This window comes from Sciurus carolinensis, chromosome 7 (genome assembly GCF_902686445.1).
Source record: "Sciurus carolinensis chromosome 7, mSciCar1.2, whole genome shotgun sequence".
NCBI lineage: Eukaryota > Metazoa > Chordata > Mammalia > Rodentia > Sciuridae > Sciurus > Sciurus carolinensis.
In genome coordinates, this window is record NC_062219.1 from 21814330 (window position 1) to 21839271 (window position 24942).

The window sequence follows — 24942 nt, forward strand, 5'->3', positions numbered from 1 at the left end:
TGAGCCATACTGTTTGGAGAACACTGCTTATGCACACACATTTGTGTATGAACTAAGCATGCTGCGTATTTCAAATACCTGGCATATAATTGACAATCAACTGTTATTTTCTCCTTTCCCTGGTCCCCCAGATCGGTTACAGGAAAATGATGCTCATAAACAGCACCTGTTGGTGTGCCAGGCGTTATGCTAGGTCCCTCACAGGTTCGTCTCATTTAATTCCAGCAACAATCTTACGAAGGTTACAGAAGCAGTTTGGCAATGTGAATCTAATGAACATTCAACTTTGGGCCCGCTCCCTTGTACCGAAGTGACCTCCTGCCGCCAGGTGTTTCAAAAGTTTCAGGCACGCAACACGTGGATTCGCTCCTGGATAAGTATTATCACTCTCTTTGCAGAGAGGGGTGACGTTACCTAAGCTCGTGCACTTGCCAAGTAATGGAGCAAGATCCGAGGCAGATAACTCTAGGGCCCACACTCTTAACCGCCCAAGGTGATGAAAATAGTCTCGTGGGAAAGGCAGAGTTGCAAACACGGGGGCGGATAATAATCGCGCAAAGTCCCCAAGGCAGCTGCAGTGAGCAGGCCCGGGTCGGAGGGGATCACCGGGCCGCGGCACCCGCCCCTTCCTCCCCTTCCCCTTTTCCACGCAGCCAAGTCGCAGCCGCGCAGCACGCCCTGCAGCCGCCCAGACCCCCTCGCTGCCCTCCGAGCACGGCGGACACGAGTTTGAGGACTTTACACGTGGGGGAAACTGGACGGCGAGTCGGGAGGAAGCGCAGGTGAGGCGCGGGCGGGGAGGCGGCGGGAGCAGGGGCGCGGCGCTCCAACGCGCGCGCTGGGCGGTGCCGCCAGCAGGACCACAGGTGTCCACAGGCGCACTGAGCCGCCGCAGGGCGGGCTACGCTGCCCTACTGAGGCTGTCGCCTCGCGTCCCGCTGCGGAGACCAGGGGGTGCGGGCGCACGGGACTCTGGCGGCCGTCTTCGTGCGGCTCGGCGCGCTTCCCGTTTCTCTAGCGTCCCTCGCTCCGGTCCTGGCGAGGGCGGGGCGGGTGACGGTCAAGTCGGGGAGCCGCCACCTAGCGCTTGCCCGGCGGTCCCGGCGCAGGGGGCGTGTCCTGCCATCGCGCGGGGGCGGGGCGGGGTGAGGGGCGGGACCGGTGGGGGCGGGGCCTGCGCGGCCCGCAGGGTGATCGTTTCTGAACCACCCAAACGTGAGAATTTCAAGTTCCGGCGAAGTCTGTGCCCTGAGAGACGGAGTTGATGGGAAGAAAGTGGCCCAGTGGCGGGCCGGGGAAGTCCCCGCAGACTTCGGGAGGAAAGGAACTTGGGGCCCGTCGGCGCATAGAGGATGGGGAGGGCTGGGTGCTCTTGGGTGGCGGGCAGGACGCGTTCCCTCCACCGAGGTGGCAGTGACTTTGGCCGGTGCGCAGCCGTGTATGAACCGTGTACGGGTGGCGGTGGCTCAGTATAGAGGAACGTTGTCGCCAAGGGAAAGGTTGTCCCGGGTGCTAATTTGGTTTACCAGATGTGCAGAGGTTACGGACCTCGGGAGCCACTCCTTGTATTAAAATAGTTGTGACAGTGGTGTGAGGTACTCTCTATTGAGCAGGTTTTTTTTTTTTTTTTTTTTTTAAACCCTTGCGGGACTGGGGACTGAACCAAGGACCCGGCGCACGCTGAGCAGCGCCACCACTAAGCTACGTGCCCCGCACCCTTTTGACCACATTGAATAAGAATAACTCCACGTGTCCCGGAGGACTGATGACGTTAAAAGGCTGTGGTGTTTGTTGCTGGGCTGTCTGACCTGAGTCGGCACCTGGAGAGTTTTTCAAAGGTCACGGGTTGGGGCCACCCCAGAGGTTCTGAATCAGAAGCGGTTGGGGCTAAAGCCTGTGGGTGTGAGTTTTGGTGAAAGCTTCCTGGGGGATTTTGCTGCCTGTCGCCCAACCCAAGATGGAAACCAGGAGGTAGAACTGAGTTCCACTCACTGTGACCTTGAACACTCTTAAAGCACAATGTTTTCTCACCTGTGAGGTGCCTCTAAGAACTCATTACCGAGTTAAAATAGAATTGTGTATAAGGAAGGGTGTGGAAAAGGGAGAAATCAGAATAAGGTGCAGGTGACAACAGAGTTCGGCCAGCGAGGTTTGGGAGAAGTCGCGGGTGTGAAGAGTACCTTTGTCAGGCATAGGAGCAGAAGGCTAGTTTTCAGGTGATCTGATCTGTGACAAAGAAAGCTGTAACTCAGAAAATCACTATAATCCTGGTGGAAAAATGAGCCAGCTCCCCTTCAGAGGACAGCTTGAAAAATGCGCCATATGTGTTTTTTCTTAAGAACCAAAGGCTTAGCCGGGCGCAGTGCGGAACGCCAGTAATCCCAGTGGCTCTGGAGGCTGAGGCAGGAGGATCATGAGTTCAAGGTCAGCCTCAGCAATTTAGTGAGGCCTTAAGCCACTTAGACGCTGTCTCTAAATAAAATATAAAAAAGGACTGGGGATATGGCTTGGTGATTAAGCGCCCCTGGGTTTAATCCCCAGTACCAAAAACCAAACAAAACAAAGGTTTTAGAGTGTTTTTCCTTTGGTCAACAGTCACGACTCACCCAACTGTCCTGCCCTTTGATAACCCCAGTCTGTCTGAAAGCTCTGTTTTTCCTCAATGTGAATTTATTTTCCATCATTCATCAGACACATGTTGATGCTCTTCATGTACTAGCCATTCTCAGAATTCACAAATGAATAGAGTATTTTTGTCCAAGCCCTCCCCATTTGGGGGAACAAGGAGACCAGTGTGAAAACAACCTCCAATATGATCTGGTTATGATACTAATAAAAGTATAGAATAAACACAGTGCCCTGTGGCTCAGAGAGGGGAGCAGCTCCTAGATCTTGGGTAGAGGGTGGGCAGCCACAGGCAGCAACATGAACTGGGTAAATAGGGCCCTTCTGTAAAAGCTGTGCATACAGCTTAAGTTTCTTGTTTGTGTGTTTTCAATCTGATAAAATTAAGTATAATCATGTACTGATAATCTAAAATGGAAATGACTGGGTTTCACGATGACTTTTTTTAGTAGGCATTCTGCCATTTTAGGTCTGTGAAGTCTCAGCTATGTCTAAAGTTAACACAAGAAAGGGGTTGTTTTAAAAAAAGATTCAAAGTGTGTCCTGTTCTTCCTAAGTAGTCCCACTTGAAAATAGTAGACAAATTTGATTACGTGAACGTTTAAAAGTGGCTTTAATTTTTCTCATTGTACAAAAACAAAGTGACAGTAGAGGAGGGGGCACAAAAGGAAATGAAGCAGGAATAGAAAGGGACCATCTAGAAAAGGGAGGTGGGGAGGAGATTGGACTGGTAAAATTGCAAGTGGGCCTGAGAAATGAGCGAATCAAATCTGGTGGCCAGCTTCTTTGGGGGCTCCTTGTCTTACACATTTTTATTGAAAGTATGCATGGGTTCTTGGTTTTAAAAGTTATTTCAAATGTCATGTCTGTAGAGGGAAGGAGTGTAAGTGATGGTTGAAGCATGAGCTCCCCCCACCCCCTTGGAAGAACTTGCTAGCTGTTGACCTTAGACAAGATCCTTAATCAGCCTCTGCTTATTTGTAAAATGGGAAAACAAGCTTATCTGCAAGGGACCAATGCAGATGAATAGTCGGTGGTGTTGGAGGCACCTGGCTGCAATGAGGCTGTGATCTGGAGTGGTGGCTGCCCTTGACCTTGGCTCACCTTCAATGAGCCTGGTGGAAGCACTGGCAGCCTGCTCAGATCACTCTGTTCCCTCCTTTCACAGCTGTAGAAAGAAAGTGGAATTGGGAAGGATTGGGCGGCTAAAGCCCTGGAGCTGATGGGCAGCAGAACTGAACCGAGGAGCTGTGTCTTTTGGAATTTAATTTTGTGTTTGTGCTGTGACTGATCCCATTCTGGTCATCCTGGAGTTGGAAGGAGCAAAGGCTGTAATGTTGGTGTCTCTTGCAGTTCTGCTCACACTGCGATCCGCTTTCAAGTACTCCTTGTTGATTTCTTGATAATTGCATTTTTCATTCCAAGACTCTTTAGTTCATTCTGGGGAGGAGATGGTTGAAAAACCATAAGGAAGTCATATATGGGAGAACTTGAAAAGGGGGAACCCCTCTCTCCAACTTCCAGTAATGTATTGTTATATTATTAGAAAAATAGCTTTTTTTTTTTTTTTTTCTAAACTCAGCAACTTAACTGCTTTCATCTGCAGGTGGTGGTTCTGGTGTCAGAAATCTTATTTCCTGGCATATCCCCTTTCACGCGTTTGGTCCCTACATAGGTGCAAGGGGGGACTATGAATCTGTGCAAAGAACTCATGGGTGTGGGTCAGATTTTAGGATGATAATTGGTAACTTGAAATGCAAAATTATGACCAGGAATCCCTTAACTGAAAAATAAGAACACAGAAAAGTGTAAAGGAAGACTTTTGGAAAGGAGTTACCAATGTTTTATTTATTTTCTTAGGAAGAAGCATCCTTAATTGTCATAGATCACGTTTCTAGTGTTAGATGCACCTGGTCCCCTCTTTCATGTATTTCAATTCAGGGTTTTTGTTTGTTTGTTTTTACAGTACTGGGGATTGAACTCAGGAGCCTACACCACTGAGTTACATCCCCAGCCCTTTATGTATATTTTTTTTGAGGCAGGAACTTGGTCAGTTGCCCAGGCTGGCCCCAAACTCGCCATCTTCCTGCCTCAACCTCCCAGGTAGCTGGGATTACAGGCATGGGTCATAGTGCCCAACTCAGTTCAGCACCCTTAACCTTCAGAATGAATCACAAAGTGTATTGCATACCAGCTGTGGGCCTAATGTGACATTGGGTACTACAAGTGGCACACCAAGGTAAAAGCCAGCATTTAAGGGAACAAAGAGGAAACAACGGGTTGAAATACATGAATATAAATGCTAAATGGTGCAGCTCAGTCTCCTGAAAGGAAGGGCTCAGAGGGCTTTTGTAAGGCTTGAACCTCATGAAAGAGGAGAGGGAACTTTCCATTTGCTAACGTCATTCTCACTTTTCAAATCCTTAGTCACCTGAAAGTGATGGTGGGGCAGTGAGGTGATGTTAGGGACAGAGTACTGAAAGTAGAGGTACTAAGAACCAGGGACCTTGAGGCTGGCCTCCCAAATTGGCCCCAGGCACCCTGAGTCTATCTAAAGCAGGCTTCCTGGGCAACCTAGGAACTGGGGAAAATGGCAAAACTTCCTCAGCTTCTTCAGCAGGTACTGAAGCTCCAGAGCAGCTGGGGGAGCTATTTGCTGAATATCTTTGCTAAATGTATTAATATCTGGGAAAGTTAGAGTTAGGGTAAGGGGTAAGGGCTATAACCCTAATCTGAAAATCTGAAATCCAGAATGCTCCCAAATCTGAAACTTTTCGAGCACCAACACGGTGCCACAAGTGGAAGATTCCACGTCTGACCTCATGTGATAAGACACAGGTAAAACACAGGCACACTAAAAATATGGTATAAAATTACCTTTCGGCTTTGTGAATAAAGTACATATAAGGTACATAATGAATTTTATGTTTAGACTTGAGTCCCCTCCACAACATAGCTCATTATTTGCCTGCAAATATTCTGAAATCTGGGGGAAAAAATGCCAAATCCAAAACATTACTGATTCCAAGATTCTTCTAACAGATGTCCACACTGTATTGCAGAATAAATGATAACTTCCCTATTCTTAGCAAGGGAAGTTCCAGAGCAGGAAGCCACAGTGTCTCTAGGAAAAGAAAATTGGAGAGGGTGTGAGGACTTTGGGGTCTTTGTTAACAGTGACATGACAGGTCCTTGAATCCTGCCCAGTTGGTGAGGAAACCTGAGCAAGACCTGCTAATCTCAGTTGTGTTGAGTAAACTCATGGGAAACAAACACATCCTATTTTTAAAATTTGTTCTAATTAGTTACACGTGACAGAATGCATTTGGACACAACATACATAAATGGAGTATAATTTCTCATTCTTCTGGTTGTATGTGATGTAGGATCACACTGGTGGTGTAGTCATATATGCTCATAGGGTTTTAATGTTCATGTCATTCTACTATCCATCCTATTCCCATACACCCTCCCTTCCTTTCACTCCCCTCTGCTTAATCCAAAGTACTTCTACTCTTCCCTAGCCAACCCCCACAATTGTGAATTTAGCATCCGCATATGTTTGCTTTTGGGGGGTTGACTTATTTAGCTTAGCATGATATTTTCCAACTCTATCCATTTATTGGCAAATGCCATAATTTCATTCTTCTTTAAAACTGAGTAATATTCCATCATACACACACACACATTATCTTTATCCATTCATCTGTTGAAGGACACCTAGTGTGGTTCGTTCCATACTTTACCTATTGTGAGTTGAGCTGCTATAAACGGTGATGTAGTATCCTGATTTTAAGTCCTTTGGGTATAAACCAAGGTGTGAGATAGCTGGGTCAAATGGTGGTTCCAATCCAAGTTTTCTGAGGAATCTCCATACTGCTTTCCAGAGTGGTTGCAACAATTTGCAGTCCCACTAGCAATGTATGAGTGTACCTTTATCCCCACGTCCTCACCAACTCTTATTGCTTGTATTCTTGATAATTGCTATTCTGATTGGAGTGAGATGAAATCTTAGAATAGTTTTGATTTGCATTTCTCTAATTGCTAGAGATGTTGAACATTTTTTTATATATTTGTTGATTGATTGTATATCTTCTTCCCTAAAGTCTGTTCAGTTTCTTAACCCATTTATTGATTGGGTGGTTTGTATTTTTGGTGTTGCTTTTTGAGCTTTTTGTATATCCTGGAAGTTCATGCTGTATCTGAGGTGCATGTGATAAAGGTTTTCTCACATTCTGTAGACCCTCTTTTCACATTATTGATAGTTTCCTTTGCTGAGAAAAAGCTTTTTAGTTTGAATCCATACCATTTATTGATCCTGATTTCACTTCTTGCACTTTGAGTCTTGTTAAGGAAATCAGTTCCTAAGCTGACATGGTAGAGATTTGGGCCTATTTTTTCTTCTTTTAGGCACAGGGTTTCTGTTCTAGTGCTTAAGTCTTTGATCTACTTTGAGTTGAGTTTTGTGCAGAGTGAGAGATAGGGGTTTAGTTTCATTTTGCTACATATGGATTTCCAGTTTTCCCCGCACCATTTGTTGAAGAGTCTATCCTTTTTTTTTTTTTTTTTTTTTTTTCCCCAGTACTGGGGATTGAACCCAGGGCCTTGTGCTTATGAGGTGAGCACTCTACCAACTGAGCTATCTCCCCAACCCTATCCTTTTCTCCAATGAATATTTTTGGTGCCTTTGTCTCATGCCACAGCCTGCGCAGCAAGGGACTCAATAACCGGTTAAGGAGGTAGGGGCCAGCTAGAAGTAAAAGGCAGGAACAATAATATTAACAAAGAGGAAGGACACAAGAAATATAGTTTAAGCCGGGGTTTGAGAGGTGGAAAAGAGACCTGATGGGTCTGATCCTAACAGAGAGAAAGCCCACCAATCTTTGTTTAATAGGGGAACACATCAAAGACATTTATTGTTAGGAAGCATTCTTTAAGATAAACAAGAGGCAGGAGGTTGTGAGGCAGGCCTAATTGGAGCTTTATCATTTGCACAGTAATTCTTCTGGGCTGTAGGCAGCTGGCACCTCAAAGCCACTTGGGAGCACTGCTGTCTCTTTCACCCAAGGCTAGCAGTCATCTAAATTCAAAGCTATCAGACTCATAAATTCCATGTCAGGTATGAAATTAGCCCCATTAACAGCAGCCACCCACAAATGGTTGTGTCTGTCTATACCTCTGCATGGAAAGATTCCCAGATGTGGCAGTCACGCTGTACAAGCCTATGGAGTTCAAAGCAATAATTTATTTGCCACGGCCAACATTGGTCTAGTATGAGGTGACTGTATTTATGTGGGTTTGTCTCTGTGTCTTCTATTCTGTATCATTGGTCTGTGTATCTGTTTTGGTGCCAATACCATGCCAGTTTTGTTACTATGGCTCTGTAATATAGTTTAAGGTCTGGTATTGTGTTGCCTCCTGCTTCACTCTTCCTGCTAAGGATTGCTCTGTCTATTCTTGGTCTCTTATTTTTCCAAATGAATTTCATGATTGCTTTTTCATTTCTATGAAGAATGTCATTGGAATTTTAATAGGAATTGCATTACATCTGTGTAATGCTTTTGGTAGTATGGCATTTTGACAATATTAATTCAGCCTATTCAAGAGCATGGGAGATCTTCCCATCTTCTAAGGTCTTCTTTACTTTTTTTCTTTAGTGTTCTGTTGTTTTCATTGTAGAGGTCTTTGATCTCTTTTGTTAGATTGAGTTCTAAGTTTTTTTTTTTTTTTTTGAGGCTATTGTGAATGGGGTAGTTTTCCTAATCTCTTTAGGAGAGAATTCATCACTGATGTAATAGGAATACCATTGATTTATGGGTGTTGATTTTATATCATTGTACTTTGCTGAATTCATTTATTAGTTCTAGAAGTTTTCTGGTGGAGTGTTTTAGATCTTCCAGATAATTATGTCATCAGCAAATAGTGATAGTTTGAGTTCTTTTTCTATACTTCTTTCTTCTGTCTAATTATTCTGGCTATAGTTTTAAGGACGATGTTGAATAGAGGTAGTAAGAGCACACCCTTGTTTCAATTTTTCGAGGGAATGCTTTCAATTTTTGTCCATTTAGAATGATGTTGACCTTGGGCTTAGCATAGATAGCTTTTACAATGTTGAGGTATGTTCTGACTACCTCCAGTTTTTCTAGTGTTTTGACCATGAAAGGGTGTTGTATTTTTTATTTTATTTTATTGTTTTTACAGACTGCATTTTGATTCATTGTACACAAATGGGGTACATCATTTCATTTCTATGGTTGTACATGATATAGATTCATACCATTTGTGTAATCATACATGTACCTAGGGTAATGTCTGTCTCATTCCACCATTTTTCATACCCCCTACCCTCTCATTTCCTTCTACATAATCTAAAGTTCCTCCATTCTTCTCTCACCTCCCATCCCCTCACCCCCATTATATATCATCAACCACTTATCAGGAAAAACATTTAGCCTTTTGTTTTTTGAGATTGGCTTATTTCACTTAGCATGATATTCTTCAATTCCATCCATTTATCTGCAAATGCCATAATATTATTCTTTGTTATGGCTAAATAATATTCCATTGTGTATATATACCAGTTTCTTTATCCATTCATCTGTTGAAGGACATTTAGGTTGGTTCCACAATCTAGTTATTGTGATTTGAGCTGCTATAAATATTGATGTGGCTGTGTTACTGTAGTATGCTAATTTTAAGTCCTTTGGTATAAACCTAGGAGTGGGATGACTGGGTCAAAAGGTGTGTCCATTCCAAGTTTTCTGAGGATTCTCCACTCTGCTTTCCAGAGTGACTGCACCAATTTGCAACTCCACCAGCAATGTAGAAGTGTGCCTTTTCCCCCCACATTCATGCCAACATTTATTATTGTTTCTGTTCTTGAGAATAGCCATTCTAATTGGAGTAAGATGAAATCTTAGAGTTGTTTTAATTTGCATTTCTCTAATTACTAGAGATGTTGAAAACTTTTTCATATATTTATTAATTGCCTGTATGTCTTCTTCTGTAAAGTGTCTTCCAGTTCCTTGGCCCATTTGTTGATTGGGTTCTTTGTATTTTTGGTGTAAAGTTTTGTAAGTTCTTTATAAATTTTGGAGATAAGTGCTCTATCTGAAGAGTATGTGGAAAAGATTTTCTCCCATTCTGTGGGTTTTCTTTTCACCTTATTGATTGTATCCTTTACTGAAGAAAACTTTTTAGTTTGAGTCCGTCCCATTTACTGATTCTTGCTTTGATTTCTTGTGCTTTGGGAGTCTTGTTAAGGAAGTCTAATCCTAAGCCAACATGATAAAGATTTCGGCCTGCTTTTCCTTCTATCTGTTGCAGGGTCTCTGGTCTAATTCCTAAGTCATTGATCCATTTTGAGTTGAGTTTTGTGCAGCATGAGAGATGAGGTTTAATTTCATTTCACTGCATATGGATTTCCAGTTTTGCCAGCACCATTTGTTGAACAGGCTATCTTTTCTCCATTGTATGTTTTTGGCTCCTTTGTCTAGTATGAGGTAACTATATTTATGTGGGTTTGTCTCTGTGACTTCTATCCTGTGCCATTGGTCTGCCTGTCTATTTTGGTGCCAATACCATGCTGTTTTTATTACTATTGCTCTCTAGTATAGTTTAAGGTCTGGTATTGTGATAACTCCTCCTCTACTTTTCCTGCTCAGGATTATTTTGTCAATTCAAGGTCTCTTATTCTTCCAGATGAATTTCATAATTGCTTTCTCTATTTCTATGAGGAATGTCACTAGGATTTTAATTGGAATTGCATTGAATCTGTATAGCACCCCTGGTAGAATGACCATTTTGACAATATTAATTGTGCCTATCCAAGAACATGGGAAATCTTCCATCTTCAAAGGTTTTCTTCAATTTCTTTCTTTAGTGTTCTGTAGTTTTCATTGTAGAGGTCTTTTGTTAGAACGATTCCCAAGTATTTTTTTTTTTTTTTGAGGCTATTGTGAATGGAGTAGTTTTCCTAATATCTCTTTCTGAGGATTCATCACTTATGAATAGAAATGCATTAGATTTATGTATATTGATTTTATATCCTGCTACTTTACTGAATTCATTTATTAGTTCTAGAAGTTTTCTGGTGGAGTTTTTGGATCCTGTATATATAGAATCATGTCATCGGCAAATAGTGACAGTTTGAGTTCTTCTTTTTCTATTTGTATCCCTTTAATTTCTTTGGTCTAATTGCTGTGGCTAGTGTTTCAAGGACAATGTTGAATAGAAGTGGTGAAAGAGGGCATCACTCTCTTGCTCCAGTTTTTAGAGGGAATGCTTTCAGTTTTTCTCCATTAAGAATGATGTTAGCCATGGACTTAGCATAGATAGCCTTTACATTGTTGAGATATGTTCCCACTATCCCTATATTTTCTATTGTTTTAAGCATGAAGAGGTGCTGTATTTTATCAAACGCTTTCACAGTATCTATTGAAATAATCATATGATTCTTAACTTTAAGTCTATTGTGTGATGAATTACATTTATTGATTTCCAGATGTTGAATCAACCTTGCATCCCTAGAATAAATACCACTTGATCATGCAGCACTATCTTTTTAATATGTTTTTGTATGCGATTTGCCAATATTTTGTTAAGAATTTTTGCATCTGTGTTCATCAGGGATATTGGTCTAAAGTTTCTTTCCTTGATGAGTCTTTATCTGGTTTGGTGTCAGAGTGATACTAGTTTCATAGAATGAGTTTGGAAGGGTTCCCTCCTTTTCTATTTCCTGGAATACTTTGAGGAGGATTGGTATTAGTTCTTCTTTAAAGGTCTTGTAGAATTCAGCTCAGAATCCATTTAGTCCTGGGATTTTCTTGGTTGGTAGGCTTTTGATAGCTTCTTCTATTTCAGTGCTTGATATTGATCTGTTTAAATTGTGTACGTCTTTCTGATTCAGTTTGGGAGGATCATATGTCTCTAGAAATTTGTCAATATCTTCGGTATTTTCTATTTTGTTGGAATATAGGTTTTCAAAGTAGCTTCTAATTATGTATTTCAATGGTGTCTGTCATGATCTTTTTCATCACGAATTCTAGTACTTTGAGTTTTCTCTCTCTTCTTCATTAGTGTGGCTAAGGGTTTATCAATTTGTTTACTTTTTCAAAGAACCAACTTTTTGTTTTGTCAATTTTTGAATTGTTTCTCTTGTTTCAGTTTCATTGATTTCAGCTGTAATTTTAATTATTTCCTGTCTCTTACTATTTTGGTGTTGATCTGTTCTTCTTTTCTAGGGCTTTGAGATGTAATGTTAGGTCATTTAGTTGTTGACTTTTAATTTTTTAATGTATGAGCTTGGTGCAATGAACTTTCCTCTTAGTACTGCTTTCATAGTGTCCCAGAGAGTTTGATATGTTGTGTCATTGTTCTCATTTACCTCTAAGATTTTTAAAATTTTTTTCCTGATGTCTTCTGTTATCATTGCATCATTCAATAGCATATTATTTAGTCTCCAGGTGTAGGAGTAGTTTTTGTTTGTTATTTTATTGTTGATTTCTAATTGCATTCCATTATGGTCTGATAGGATACAAGGTAGTATCTCTATTTTTTTTTTTTTTTTTGTATTTACTAATGACTTCTTTGTGGCATAGCATATGGTCTATCTTGGAGAAGGATCCATGAGCTGCTGAGAAGAAAGTATATTCACTTGATGATGGATGAAATACTCTGTAAATATCCATTAAGTCTATATCATTGATTGTAGTATTTAGTTCTGTAGTTTCTTTGTTCAGTTTTTGTTTGGAGGAGCTATCCAGTGGTGAGAGCAGGGTGCTAAAGTCCCCCACTATCATTGTTTTTGGTCTGTTTGATTCTTAAAATTGAGATGCTCCATTATTTGGGGCATAAATATTTAAAATTGTTATGTCTTGCTGATTTATGCTTTCTTCCTAAAGTGTCCTGCTTTATCCCTTCTAACTTAGGTTTGAAGTTCACTTTATCTGGTATGAGGATGGAGACTCCTGCTTTTTTACTGAGTCCATGTGCATGGTTTATTTTTCCCCATCCTTTCACCTTTATCTGTGAATGTCTTTTTCTATGAGATGAGTCTCTTGAAGGCAATATATTGTTGGGTCTTTCTTTTAATCCAGTCTGCCAGTCTGTGTCTTTTGATTAATGAGTTTAGGCCATTGACAATCAGGGTTATTATTGTGATATGATTTGATTTCCTGGTCATTTTAGCTTATTTTTGGTTTTTAACTTGATTTGGTTTCTGCTTTGATTGACTTTTCCTTTAGGGTAGTTCCTTTGCTGACTTGTATTGTTGTTTTTCATTTCCTCCTCATAAAATATTTTGCTGAGAATGTTCTGTAGTGCAAGCTTTCTATTTGTAAATTCTTTTAACTTTTGTTTATTGTAGAAAGACTTTATTTCATCATCAAATCTGAAGGTTAGTTTTGCTGGGTATAGGATTCTTGATTGACATCCATGTTCTTTCAGAGCTTGAAATATATTGTTCCAGTCCCTTCTTGCTTTTAGGGTCTGGGCTAAAAAATTCTGCTGATGTCCATATTGGTTTCCCTTTATATGTAATCTTACACTTTTCTCTTGAAGCCTTTAAAATCCTTTCTTTATTTCCTATGTGAGGTATTATAATGTGACTTGGTGTGGATCTGTTGTAGTTTTGTGCACCTTGTGTTGTATAAGTCTCTTGTATTTGATTTTCCATTTCATTTTTCAGATTCAGGAAATTTTCTGATATTTTGTTGAACAAGTTGTTCATTCCCCCCCCCCTTTTTTTTATCTCTCTGCCTTCCTTAATTCCATAATTCTTAAATTTGATCTTTTCATGATCTCCCATAATTCTTGGAGGTTCCATTCATGATTTCTTACCATATTGTCAGTTTGTTCAACTTTATTTTCAAGATTAACTATTTTGTCTTCATTGTCTGAGATTCTGTCTTCCATAAGATCTATTCTGTTGGTGATGCTTTCTTTTGAGTTTTTAATTTGGCTTATTGTTTCTTTCATTTCAAGTATTTTTTTTTTCCAGAATCTCTATCTCTTTATTGAAGTGCTGTTTTGCTTCCTGCATTTGCTCTTTAACTGTTTATTGGAGTGATCATGCATTGCCTGCATTTGCTCTCTTATCTCATCTTTTGCTTCATGGATCATTTTAATTATGCAGATTCTGAACTTGTATTCTGTCATTTCTACTGCCATACTGTCACTGGATTTCATCAAAATAGCATCTTGATTTGTTAGGGACACTTTCTTCCCCTGTTTTTTCATATTGTCTCTGTATATTCCCCTCTAGCAGTGAAGATCTGAGGTTGAAGTTTCCCCCTGCAGGCTCATTGTGAACCTGCAGTTTTCCAGTACCTCTCCTCTGAGGGGGAGATCAATATTAGCAACACCCAATACAAACAAAATGCATCCCTGAACCAGATAGCCCCTATAAAGACTTTAACATTATTGTAATAAACAGGATGAGTTTGATTATTATTTGCAGTATTTCTATTGGTGAATGAAGGAGTATGGGGAAGGGTGTAGAATGTAAGTGAGTAAATAGAGGTACCTGTCAAAGGGCCTCCAGTCTCCTGCAGGTGTCTCAGGAAGGAAGCTGCCCCCACCAATGATGGTGGCCTTGCCCTCAGGAATAATTCAAAATGTCCACACCAGCCTCCATAGAAGCTGGGGAGCCTCAGGGTGAGCGCATCGAGTCTGCACAGGGGTGTGGGCAGGCACACCAAGTCAGTCTGCAGTGGGAGAGGCAGACTGGCATCTGTCTGCGGCAGGGTGGGGGGTGCAGGCGCAGTCAGGGTGTTGTATTTTGTCAAATGCATTCTCCGCATCTATTGAGATGATCATGTGATTCTTGTTTTTAAGTTTGTTATTTTAGTCAGCTTTTTTCCTGCTGTGACTAAATGATCTGATCAGCACAATTGTAGAGGAGGAAAGGTTTATTTGAAGGCTCACGGTTTCAGAGGTCTCAGTTCAAAAAAGGCCAGCTCCATTCCTCGGGGCTCGAGGTGAGGCTGAACATCATGGTGGAAGAGGGTGGCAGGGGAAGCAACTCATGTCATCAGGAAGCAGAGAGAGAAACTCCACTCTCTAGATACAAAATATGTACCCCAAAGCCACACCCCAATTCCCACCTCCTCCAGACACATCCTACCACGTCATTTAATCCCATCAGGGATTAACTCACTGATTGGGTTGTAAGAGTTTTAACCCGATCATTTCTCTTCTGAACCTTCTTGCACTGTCTCACGTGAGCTTTTGGGAGACACCTCACATCCAAACCATAACAAATGTGATCACGTTTATTGATTTTTCATATGTTGAACCAATCTTGCATCCCTGGGATGAACCCCACTTGATCATGGTGCACTATCTTTTTCATATGTTTTTGTATGTGATTTGCCAGAATTTTACTGAGAATTTTTCCATCTGTGTTCATCAGGAATATTGGTCTGAAGTTTTCTTTCTTTGATGCGTCTGGTTTTGGTATCAGAGTGATACTAGCTTCATAGAATGAGTTTGGAAGGGTTCCTTCCTTTTCTATTTTATGGAATAATTTGAGGAATATTGGTGTTAATTCTTCTTTGAAGGTCTGTAAGACTCAGCTGAGAATCCATCTGGTCCTGTTCTTTTCTTGATCGATAGGCTTTTGATGGCTTCTTCTATTTCACTGCTTGAATTTGATCAGTTTAACTTGTGTATGTCCTTCTGATTTAGTTTGGGTAGGTCCCTAGAAATTTTTAGAAGTCTTCAAAATTTTCCATGTTATTGGTGTATAAATTTTCAGAATAGTTTCTAATGAACACATCCCATTTTTGGATCATTATTTTACAACAGAAAGATGAAAGTGCCTGCTGCGTTTGTGTACTTTTTCCATAGTAGATGTAGGTATTTCCTTCACAGCAAGGAAACCAAATAAATATCAGAGAGCTACTTATTGAGAAACTAGCAAAGAGTCACTGATCTTCAATGATAGTGCCACAAAGCCCCAGGAGTCTGATCCGCCCTTCACCTGTGGGTGGGCGGCACGTCCTGGCTGCTTGCAGGCCAGCTGCACCCTTACACAGTGCCTGGGATGCAACAAGCGATCAAAGGCTCCTCTTCAAGTCTCCCTTCTCTGGACTTCAGATCACCACCAGCCTTTCCTTGGGTTTATCAGGCATGTGTCAGATTTCCATGATTTTGACTTAATAAGTTATGATAACCTCTCCCAAATTGGAAGTCATTTCTCTTGAGAGAAATTCTAGTCTGTATGAATTTACGTTCAAGTATTGTTTTGGCAACAACTCCCAACTTTTAGCTTCAGTATCAGTGTGTGAATTTGGAGGCACTGTTCTTGGAGATCCTTAAGCATTCATTGGTTTCAGCCTAAACCTCGATGGAGATCTGAATGAACATCCAACCACAATAATTTCCCTTGGGCAGGAATTTTCGTGAATTCGTGAACCTGAGGACTTTGGGCTGAATGGAGAAAAGAAGCCTGTAGAGATAGAGAAAATGAAGAGAAGTATTATGACATGGCAGGGCATTGGCAACCCCTCTAATGATCCCTTTTCTTGGGACCCAATTACTTAAGTTCGGAGAAGGACTAGAGGAATGAGCTGACGAAGCTAATGTTGGTGATGTTTTTGGAGGAGGATCAAAGGGAGTATAGTGTCTTTTAGCAGCTTGGGTTTGAGATCTTTGGGGTGCATTGAGAGTGGTATCTGGCTCAGGGAAGGCAGGCTATGGTTCTCTGGAGCACCACATCAAACCTTCCAGGGAGAAACTGGCACAGGGCTGTGCCTCTTCCTGACACTGATGGGCAAGTGCTTGGCCAGGTGTACAGGTAGTGCACTTCTGTGATCAGAAGAAAAATGTTTTTAGTGTCTTATTCTGTACTGGTTAATATTTACATATTTGTAAATAGCTTGTTAATATTTAGGAGAAGCATGAGTTTCTAGCTAGCTAGGGGTAAATGGAACAAGAGTCATTATTATCCGTGTACAATGTGCACAATGTTATCCAACCTGTCTTGATACAGGTCTTGACACTGTTTAATGAGTGAATGCTGGGGATGTAACTTAGTGGTAGGCTCTTGCCTAGCATACTTAAAGGCCTTGGGTTTCATGCCCAGAAATCACCCCCCATCAAAAGAAAAGGTGGATTTATCTTCAGAGGGAAGTTTGGCAGTTTTTCGAAACACTACATGTATTCCTACTATATGATCCAGCCATTGCACTTCTTCATAATTACTCAAAAGAATTAAAAACTTCTGTCCATATTAATAAAAAAAACCCACACAAGGATGTTTATAGAATCTTTATGTATAATTGCCCAAACTAGGAAGTAGCCAAGGAGTCCTTCAGTAGGTGACTTGGTAAACTGGCACATTCAGACAATGGAAGATTATTCAGTCCTAAAAAGAAAGGAGCTCTCAAGCCACCAGAGAGCTGCGCATTACTAAGTGAGATAGACCAACCTGGAAACCTACGTCCTGCAAGACTTCAACTGTAGGACATTTTGAAAAAGGTAGAATTATGGGGACAGTAAAGACTATGGTTGTCAGTGGTTAGGAGAGGGAGTGATGGACAGGTAGAGCCCAGGGGACTCACGGGGCAGTGACACTATTGTATATACTACTGTAATGGTCGATGCATGCAGTTATACTTTTGTCCAGCCATAAAATGTGCAACTCCAACAGTGAACTCTGATCTGACCTATGGTCTGCATGAGAACAATGGGTCAGGGTAGGTCCCTCAGATGTAGCCAGCGCACCACTCTGGTGGGGTGCTGGTGATGGGGAGGCTGGGCCTATGCAGGGAGGAGGTATATGGAGCTCTGTACCTTCTCAGTTTTTCTGAAACGATTCTAAAATATAAAGTCTATTTTGTGAAGAGTGAATGTGTCAACAGAGAAACAAAATGTATCCCATTTGTTTACAATAAAAATAAATTAAAAAATAAAAGAGCAAATGTGTCAAAATAGGTAAAGTAATAGTTCTCAAATGGACTGACTGGAGCTCTAGGACTCCTCAGCGGTGGTAAAAGGTGGATGTAACTTGGGACAAGGAGTGAGCAGGAAGGAAAAGGAATGATCTTTTACCCGGCTGCTGCTTCAACTTGTCTGTGGTACTTTTATGTGTCTTGTTCCTGACCTTCCAATATATCCTATGACAAAGGGCATCATGCCTTTCAAAAGTAAAAGCGCCACTCTGATCTGAGCTTCCAAAGGTTGATTTTTAGCTCAGTTGAAAGGGCTAACATGAGTCTAGCCCTGTGTGAAGATAGTACCCAAATGAAGACCGTGGCTGTGTTGTCATTTGTGGGAATCAGATTCTTTCTCCTAGGCTTCGTCGTCATTGACAATGTAAATGTGCCTCTTGCTTTCCTCAGAGTTCCTGTGGTTATGATTCGTATCTCTGACAGCCGTGGCTCCAGATCTGGAGATAAGCACACACACATTTTCCTTTCCTGAGCCTCAGGACTTTGCTCAGGGTGAGAGTGAAGGACAGGGTTAGGGGCAGAGTGGAACTGATCCAGCAGGAGGGTCATATATGGAAGGGACTGGAGTTGAGCCTGAAGCAAAGGATAGGAGAGCTGGGTATTGGAACAGAGGCAGGTAGGCACTTAGCAGTTAGATTCACGGACAAAGGCAACTTTGTCCAGATATAAAAGGTTTAATTTGTGTAAAACCCATCTAGATAACAAAATCCCCTACATTAAAGAACTCCAGGAGGCTACGTGGTTTTGCTCAGTGAGCACTATGGGAGGTGTGGGTCCTGGCTGTGGCGCCGCCTCTGTTCTTGGCTTTGTGACCTTCGAGTCAGCTTCCTTATTTGTAAAATGAAAGTGTAAAACTAAGCACTTCGTGACTTTTCTTGCACCCCATGTGTTTCTGGGTAAGTGCATTTTCGTGAATGTGGACGTAGGTATGTAGGAGGGTCCCTCTCAGTGCTCAGTGGATGTTTCCTTTTCAATATGTGCAGAACCCCTACATGAAAGGAAGCTCCCCAATAGAAAGCTCTGTTTCTTGTCTATAAAACTCAGATGCAATCTTTTATTATAACAACTGAGGTCAAAAAGGTGCTGGGTTATTACATGTTCCCCCTCATGTTTTACTCTTGTGGGTTCCAAACGGTGAGTTGTGAAATAAAATGGCATTAAATTTTGCATTACCATCCATCTACTATATAAATACTACATTTATTTACAAATATAGAATTTTCTGGAAATAATTTTGTACAAAAAAGTAGCTCTAGTATACCTCATACACAAATATATCCACACACATGCACACATTCTTGTGTAAGTATAAAGGAAATCTAAAAAGACATACACAGAATTTAATCTTGCCTATCTCTGGGGTATGGACTATTAGAAGGACTGGTAAATTTCCAGGGTTTTTTTAATATACTTTTGTTACAGTGAACACATATTAATTTTGTAATTTCATGTCTGTGATTTATTGCAGAATGCACCTTCATAATTATAAAGTGACTTATTGGATTTATAGATGCAGTCACCATTTGACTTAAGTAATTTAAGACCTGGAGCCAAATATTGTTAGGTCACATAAAGAAAGACATACCCATTTTTGGGTGGCTTTTAGAGTTTGGTGTATACCTGGGCAGTATTTGTGTGATAAATAAACAAATGCTTTTCTTCATTTACTTGACGAGGCTTGGACCCAGAGATGACCAATAAGTTCTGTAAAGTTTGGTTGTGACTACTTAGAGGAATGTATTAAAGAATTAGATCCCAAGGTCACATCTGTGTTTATGGGGTGAGAATACCATGGTCAGGAACTGGCCTTGCATATGCCCTATAGGACAGGGAAAATATCTGATCATCATCCCCAAACCTTATACTTTTAGGCATAAGTCTCTTTGTGAAAGCAAATAGTTCTCTTTTGATCCAAACCTCTTAAGGATTTGATGTCTGTACTATTTATCATATTTAATCAGATGGTATTTTGCACAGTTATTGAATAGATTCATGATAAATCATGAAGCAAGACACTGTACCTGAATGACCTACTCAAGAATTAATAACTAATTGAGTAAATGACGAATCCTTTATTTTGTCAGTCTCTGGTTACAGGTGGTAAGAATGATCCAGTATCACTGAATGTCAGTTAAGAGAAATACATTCACCCTAGATACATGTATGAAAAAAAAAAATTTTAACAAAAAAAATAAGTTGGAAAAAAGACACTACCACCTCTTAAGTTTGGGTGAAGTTAAAAGAAAGATATCTGCAATTGTGTTTAAAAACTATTAAAGTAAGCCTCTTCTTTCTGACTACTCATTATATAAGACTGGAATTTCTTTATGCACCACACCTAAAACAATGCATTGCTATTGATAGAATGCAAAAGACTTAATAATTCAACTGTCTTCTATTAAACCACATTAATGAGATCTCTAAAATATAAAAAAGATATATATATAATATATATATTATATATATATTATATATATATATATATTTATATTCATCTTTCTTTATCAAAGCATTTACCAGTATTGGTGCTAAACTGAAAAATTGAGTTCTATGTTTGTAATTTCCCTTTGTGACTCTCTCAGAGAGTTGATGATACCAAGAAAGAGTTAAATGGCTTAAATGTATGAACAGGAGTAACTCAGTTTTTATGTTTTTGGTCTAAGCACGCACCCATTCTACACACAGCCTGATGTGGAGAGAAGGGTACACATCCTCTTTCTGGTCACAAGGTCCAGATGCCAGAAAAGGAAAAATACTGAAAATCAGTGCATCCCCACCTTTTTTTTTTCTTTTTTTTTTTTTTGGTCCTTGGATTTGTGGGGGAAATAAAAGCATTTGATCATACAGTAGTGCGAAGTTGCCAGCAAATTGGGTCTCCAATTATTTCCGACTGAATTTAAAACAAGCCATCCATTCGAATGACATCCTGTTTGCAACCCATGTGAACCAGACAGTAGTCATCCATTTGATTAATAACATCTGTTGAGTACCTGCTATCTGCCCAGCACTGTTGAGGCTCTGAGAACTGAGTGGCAGAGAAGAGACAGAGCACCTGCCCCATGGTACTTGCTACAGATGAGAAAATTAGCTGCCTACCAAGGGTCTTGTCCAGGGTGGTAGAACTATGACTTGAATTATGTGTACAGATTCCAAGTTCAGAGTTCGACCCTGTGTGCCATGCTGCCTCATATAATCGCAGAGGACCCTGGTGGAATACCACCAGCTCCGCTCTGCTGCCATCCTTTGCCTCCCTTGGTGGGGCCTACTTATTTCCTCATGGACGCATGGATGATGCTCAGCTGCTCTGATTCATTTACTCACATCTTATTTTTAATGATATGATCCTAACTTGCTCTTCAGGAAATAAATGTGGGTGATCCCCATGGACAGCATCTCTGTCCTCCATATACAGATGGTCCCTGACTTACAATGAGGTTGCATCCTGATAAATCCATGGCAGGTTTAAAATATTGTTAAAGTCGAAATGTACTGAATGCCCCTAACCTAGTGAACATCCTAGCTTGGCAACACAGCACCCTGCAGAGGGTTGATTATTTCCCCCCATAATGGAGCCGCTGATTTGGAGCTGCTGCTACTCAGGATCAGAAGAGTATTATACATAGTTCCACATATAGCTAGTCCAGGAAGAGATCAAAATTCAAAATTTGAGGTCCAGTTTGTACTGAATGCATTTTGCTTTTGCACCATTGTAAAGTCGAAAAATCTGAACCGTCCTGAATTCAGGACCCCTTGTATACAGGGGAGACAGATACTGTCTGCTGGGATCACGTGCACCTCTTCCTGGTTCTGGGGAGAATCACATCCATTTTCTGAATAGCACTTTAGGATCATGCCATTTAAAATAATGTGAGTAAAGTAATTGGAACAGTATTTTTCAAACTGTTGAATTTTAATTTGATAGAACAAAACCAGCACTTAAAAAATTAAAATCTCTGGGTGTACTTTGATCAGTAAGATAATATTCTATAAACTTTTGTTTCATGAATGTGTTACCTAGGTTGCAACACATTTTTCCTTGTCATGGTCAGAAGCATTCAAAGCATTGGCTTAAAGGAAGGACATCGGGAATGATAGAGTTGGTGAGAAAATAGAGGTAAATAATCATCCTTACCTCTTATGTGAGTATATATGTGCCCTCAGGTATGTGTGCAAGCTGTTGACCAAAAGAATTCAAAACCCTGAAGTAGAATTTTTGTGATGAAAATTCTTTATTTTTTTAAAATTCTAGTTGAAGTTAGAATTCTAGTAAAAGCTTGAGTATATGCCCCGACAGGACTTTTCCCACCCAACACACATGTTGTAGTTAATGATTTCCCTCTATCCTGTCCTTCCTATACTATGCTATTGTCATCTCCTGAATGGAGGTAGCTTTGTTATTTTTCAAAGCTTATTTTGTAATTGTGTGACACGTAGAGGAATTTGGAGAAAATAAAGCACCTAACTCAGGTAATTTCCTAGTTATTACCTGATTATAATAAAGGCTATAGCTGTTTAGATTTTAATAAGGCTTATTATATACTGACTTAAAGATGATTTAAGATTTTATTTTAAAACCTAATTTTAAAACGTTTGTCAGTAGATTTTTACCTGAAGATATTTATTATAAAAGATAACTCTTAAATTCTGGTTTTTATAGAAAAGCATAATTTGGAATTTGGGAAATTTGGACAGATATTAGACTGATAACCTTGGGAAAGAAAAGAATTTGTTGTGCAAAAATGAGCCATGTGAAGAGATGCAAATCTATGTCAAAATATATTTTTGGATGCACAGAAGAAAACTACAGTTTAGAATCCAAATTATTGAGATGTATTTGAATATTATGTACTCATTCTTTGCAAGGCATGAATAAGATATGTTCCCTAGACTAAGTGTACAATCAAATTATGAAGATATTACTGTAGTGAAAGTCGAGCTATAAGAGGATAGGATTTTCTCCTCTCACACAGAGGACAGGTGACTAACATAGGAAAGATAAAATGCCTTGTTTTAGTTAGCTTCTGTGTCACTGTGACCAAAAGACCTGACAAGAACAATGCAGAGAGGAAAAGTTTATTTTGGCTCAGTTTCAGAAGTCTCAGTCCATGGTTGACTAACTCTAAGGTGAGACAGAACATCATGGCAGAAGAGCAGGCAGCAGGAGCAGCAGGCTCTGCTCCCCAGGGACAAAACATAAACCCTGGTGTCCCATCTCCTCCGATCACATGCTACCTGCCAACATTTACCACCCAGTTAATCCATTTCAGTGGATTAATCCACATTAAGTTAAGGCTCTCAACATCATTTCACCTCTGAGCATTCTTGCTTTGTCTCACACATGAGCTTTTGGGGGACACTCCCATTTAGACCATAATATACCTTGAGAAAGTTTCCAGGCAGGGAAATTGAGCAAGCCCAGATCGTGGGCATCAAAGACACAATAGCACTATGTTATGGACATATTTAATTCATTGAGTTCAGCCAGTCAAGATCAAGAGAAGCAAAAAGAAGAAACTAGTATCTTTTTCTGGACTAGTTAGGCCTCACTAGGCATGTTGAAAACATATGCAACTTTATTTTATTTGTGGCTCCGGTGATCAAACCCAGTTCCTTGCACATGCTAGGTAAGCACTCTAACCCCAAGCTGCACCCTCAGCCTGCAAAGTAGAAAATTCTGAGTCCAACCCATCTGCACCCTCACTTGGTTTCAGAAGAAAGCCTTGACCTCCTACCCCATTAGAAACCACACAAGCAGGGCACAATGGTGCATGCCTGTGATCCCAGCTCGGGAGGCTGAGGCAGGAGGATTGCGGGTTCAAAGCCAGCCTCAGCATAACAGACCCTGTCTCAAAAACTAAATAGGCTGGAGATGTGGCTCAGTGGTGGAGCGCCCCTGGACCCAGCCCCTTGTACGCTCCCACCAAATAAAACACACACACACACACACACACACACACAAACTTTTTTGAATTTAACTTTTTATTTTGAAATAATTAGATTTACACAAAGTTTACAAATAATATAGGAAAATCTCATGTATTGCTCATTCAACTTCTCCTAAGAGATCCTTTGTAGTAACAATAGCTACTTAAAACTAGGAAATATTTTTTAAAAAAATTTTTTCATACATGAATATAGAGTAATAATATCTGCCTAATTCTACCATCCTTCCCATCCCCACCCCCTCACACCCCTCTGTATAATCCAAAGTTCCTTCATTCTTCTCTAAACACCACCCCCCACCCCAACACGCACACTGTGGATCAGCATCTGCTTATCAGAGAAAACACTCGGTTTTGGGGATTGGCTTATATCACAGCATGATATTTTCTAGTTCCATCCATTTACCTGCAAATGCCATAATTTCATTCTTCTTTAAGGCTGAGTAATATTCCATTGTGTATATGTACCACATTTTATTTATCCATTCATCTGCAAGACAAACTCTTAAGTGTGCCCTTCCCACTCCTGCCCCATGCCAGCCACATAACAGTCTGTTATACACATCTGCCCCTTTTCTTCCCTCCTTATTTCCAGACTGATGGTACTTTTTGAAGTCTAGACCTGTATTCTGTCCTCCAGGACCTCACGGCCTAGGTTCTGTTCTCACCCTCATGCGCAGAAGCTGAGCAGCACCAGAATAAAGCCCCTGGCTCTGGAGCCCCCGTCAGCCAGTTTGGAATATGGCATCGGCTTTCTATGTGTGTGATTGTGGGCAAGTTGTTTAGCTTCCCTGTGCCTCAGTTTTGCATTTGAAAGGTGGGACTAGTTACAGAGTTTACCATGTATACTGTGAGGATGCAGACGCTGCCACAGCATCTGGACACGCTCGATGTTAGCTTCTCTGCTCCCATTATTCCTACTGTCAACAGGCAAATCTCTAAATCTCTATTGTTTTTCACCCCGCAGCCTGTGTGCGTGAAGCACTTCCTATTCTGGAAGAGGAAAAAGCTATACTGTCTCTTGGCTAAATAGTGTATTTTCTCTCTCCTCTTCCCACTTGGGTGTTATAAAGATTACTCAAGGTTAACTGTCTCTACTTTATCTTCTGTTAGTTTTTTTCTTTTTAGAAATTGTCTTAAATAAGGTATTGACTAGATTAAAAAGTTAATAAAATATTTATAGTTTGAGTGCTGAGCCCATTTTCTGTTGCTATAATAAAATACCTGAGGCTGGGTACTTTGTTATAGCAAAGTTTATTTAGCTCACAGCTCTGGAAGTTGAAACATGGCACCAGTGTTTGCTTGGCTCTGGCGAGAGATTCGTGGTGGCTGGTATTTCACTGGTGGGAGCGAATATGAGAGTGGTAAGAAGAACAAGCAGAAAAGGGGTTCAGAAGAGGTGCCAGGCTCCAGTATGAGAA

General features: G+C 40.7%; 1 protein-coding gene across 1 annotated transcript in view; it reads left to right on the plus strand.

Moving 5' to 3' along the window:
• The first annotated feature begins 481 nt into the window (after window positions 1-481).
• Window positions 482-24942, plus strand: part of Plagl1 (PLAG1 like zinc finger 1) — a 100311-nt gene continuing 75850 nt past the window's right edge. The window contains exon 1 of the mRNA XM_047559028.1: window positions 482-782. The gene's annotated coding sequence lies outside the window, so the exon portion shown is untranslated. The remainder of the gene's footprint in view (window positions 783-24942) is intronic.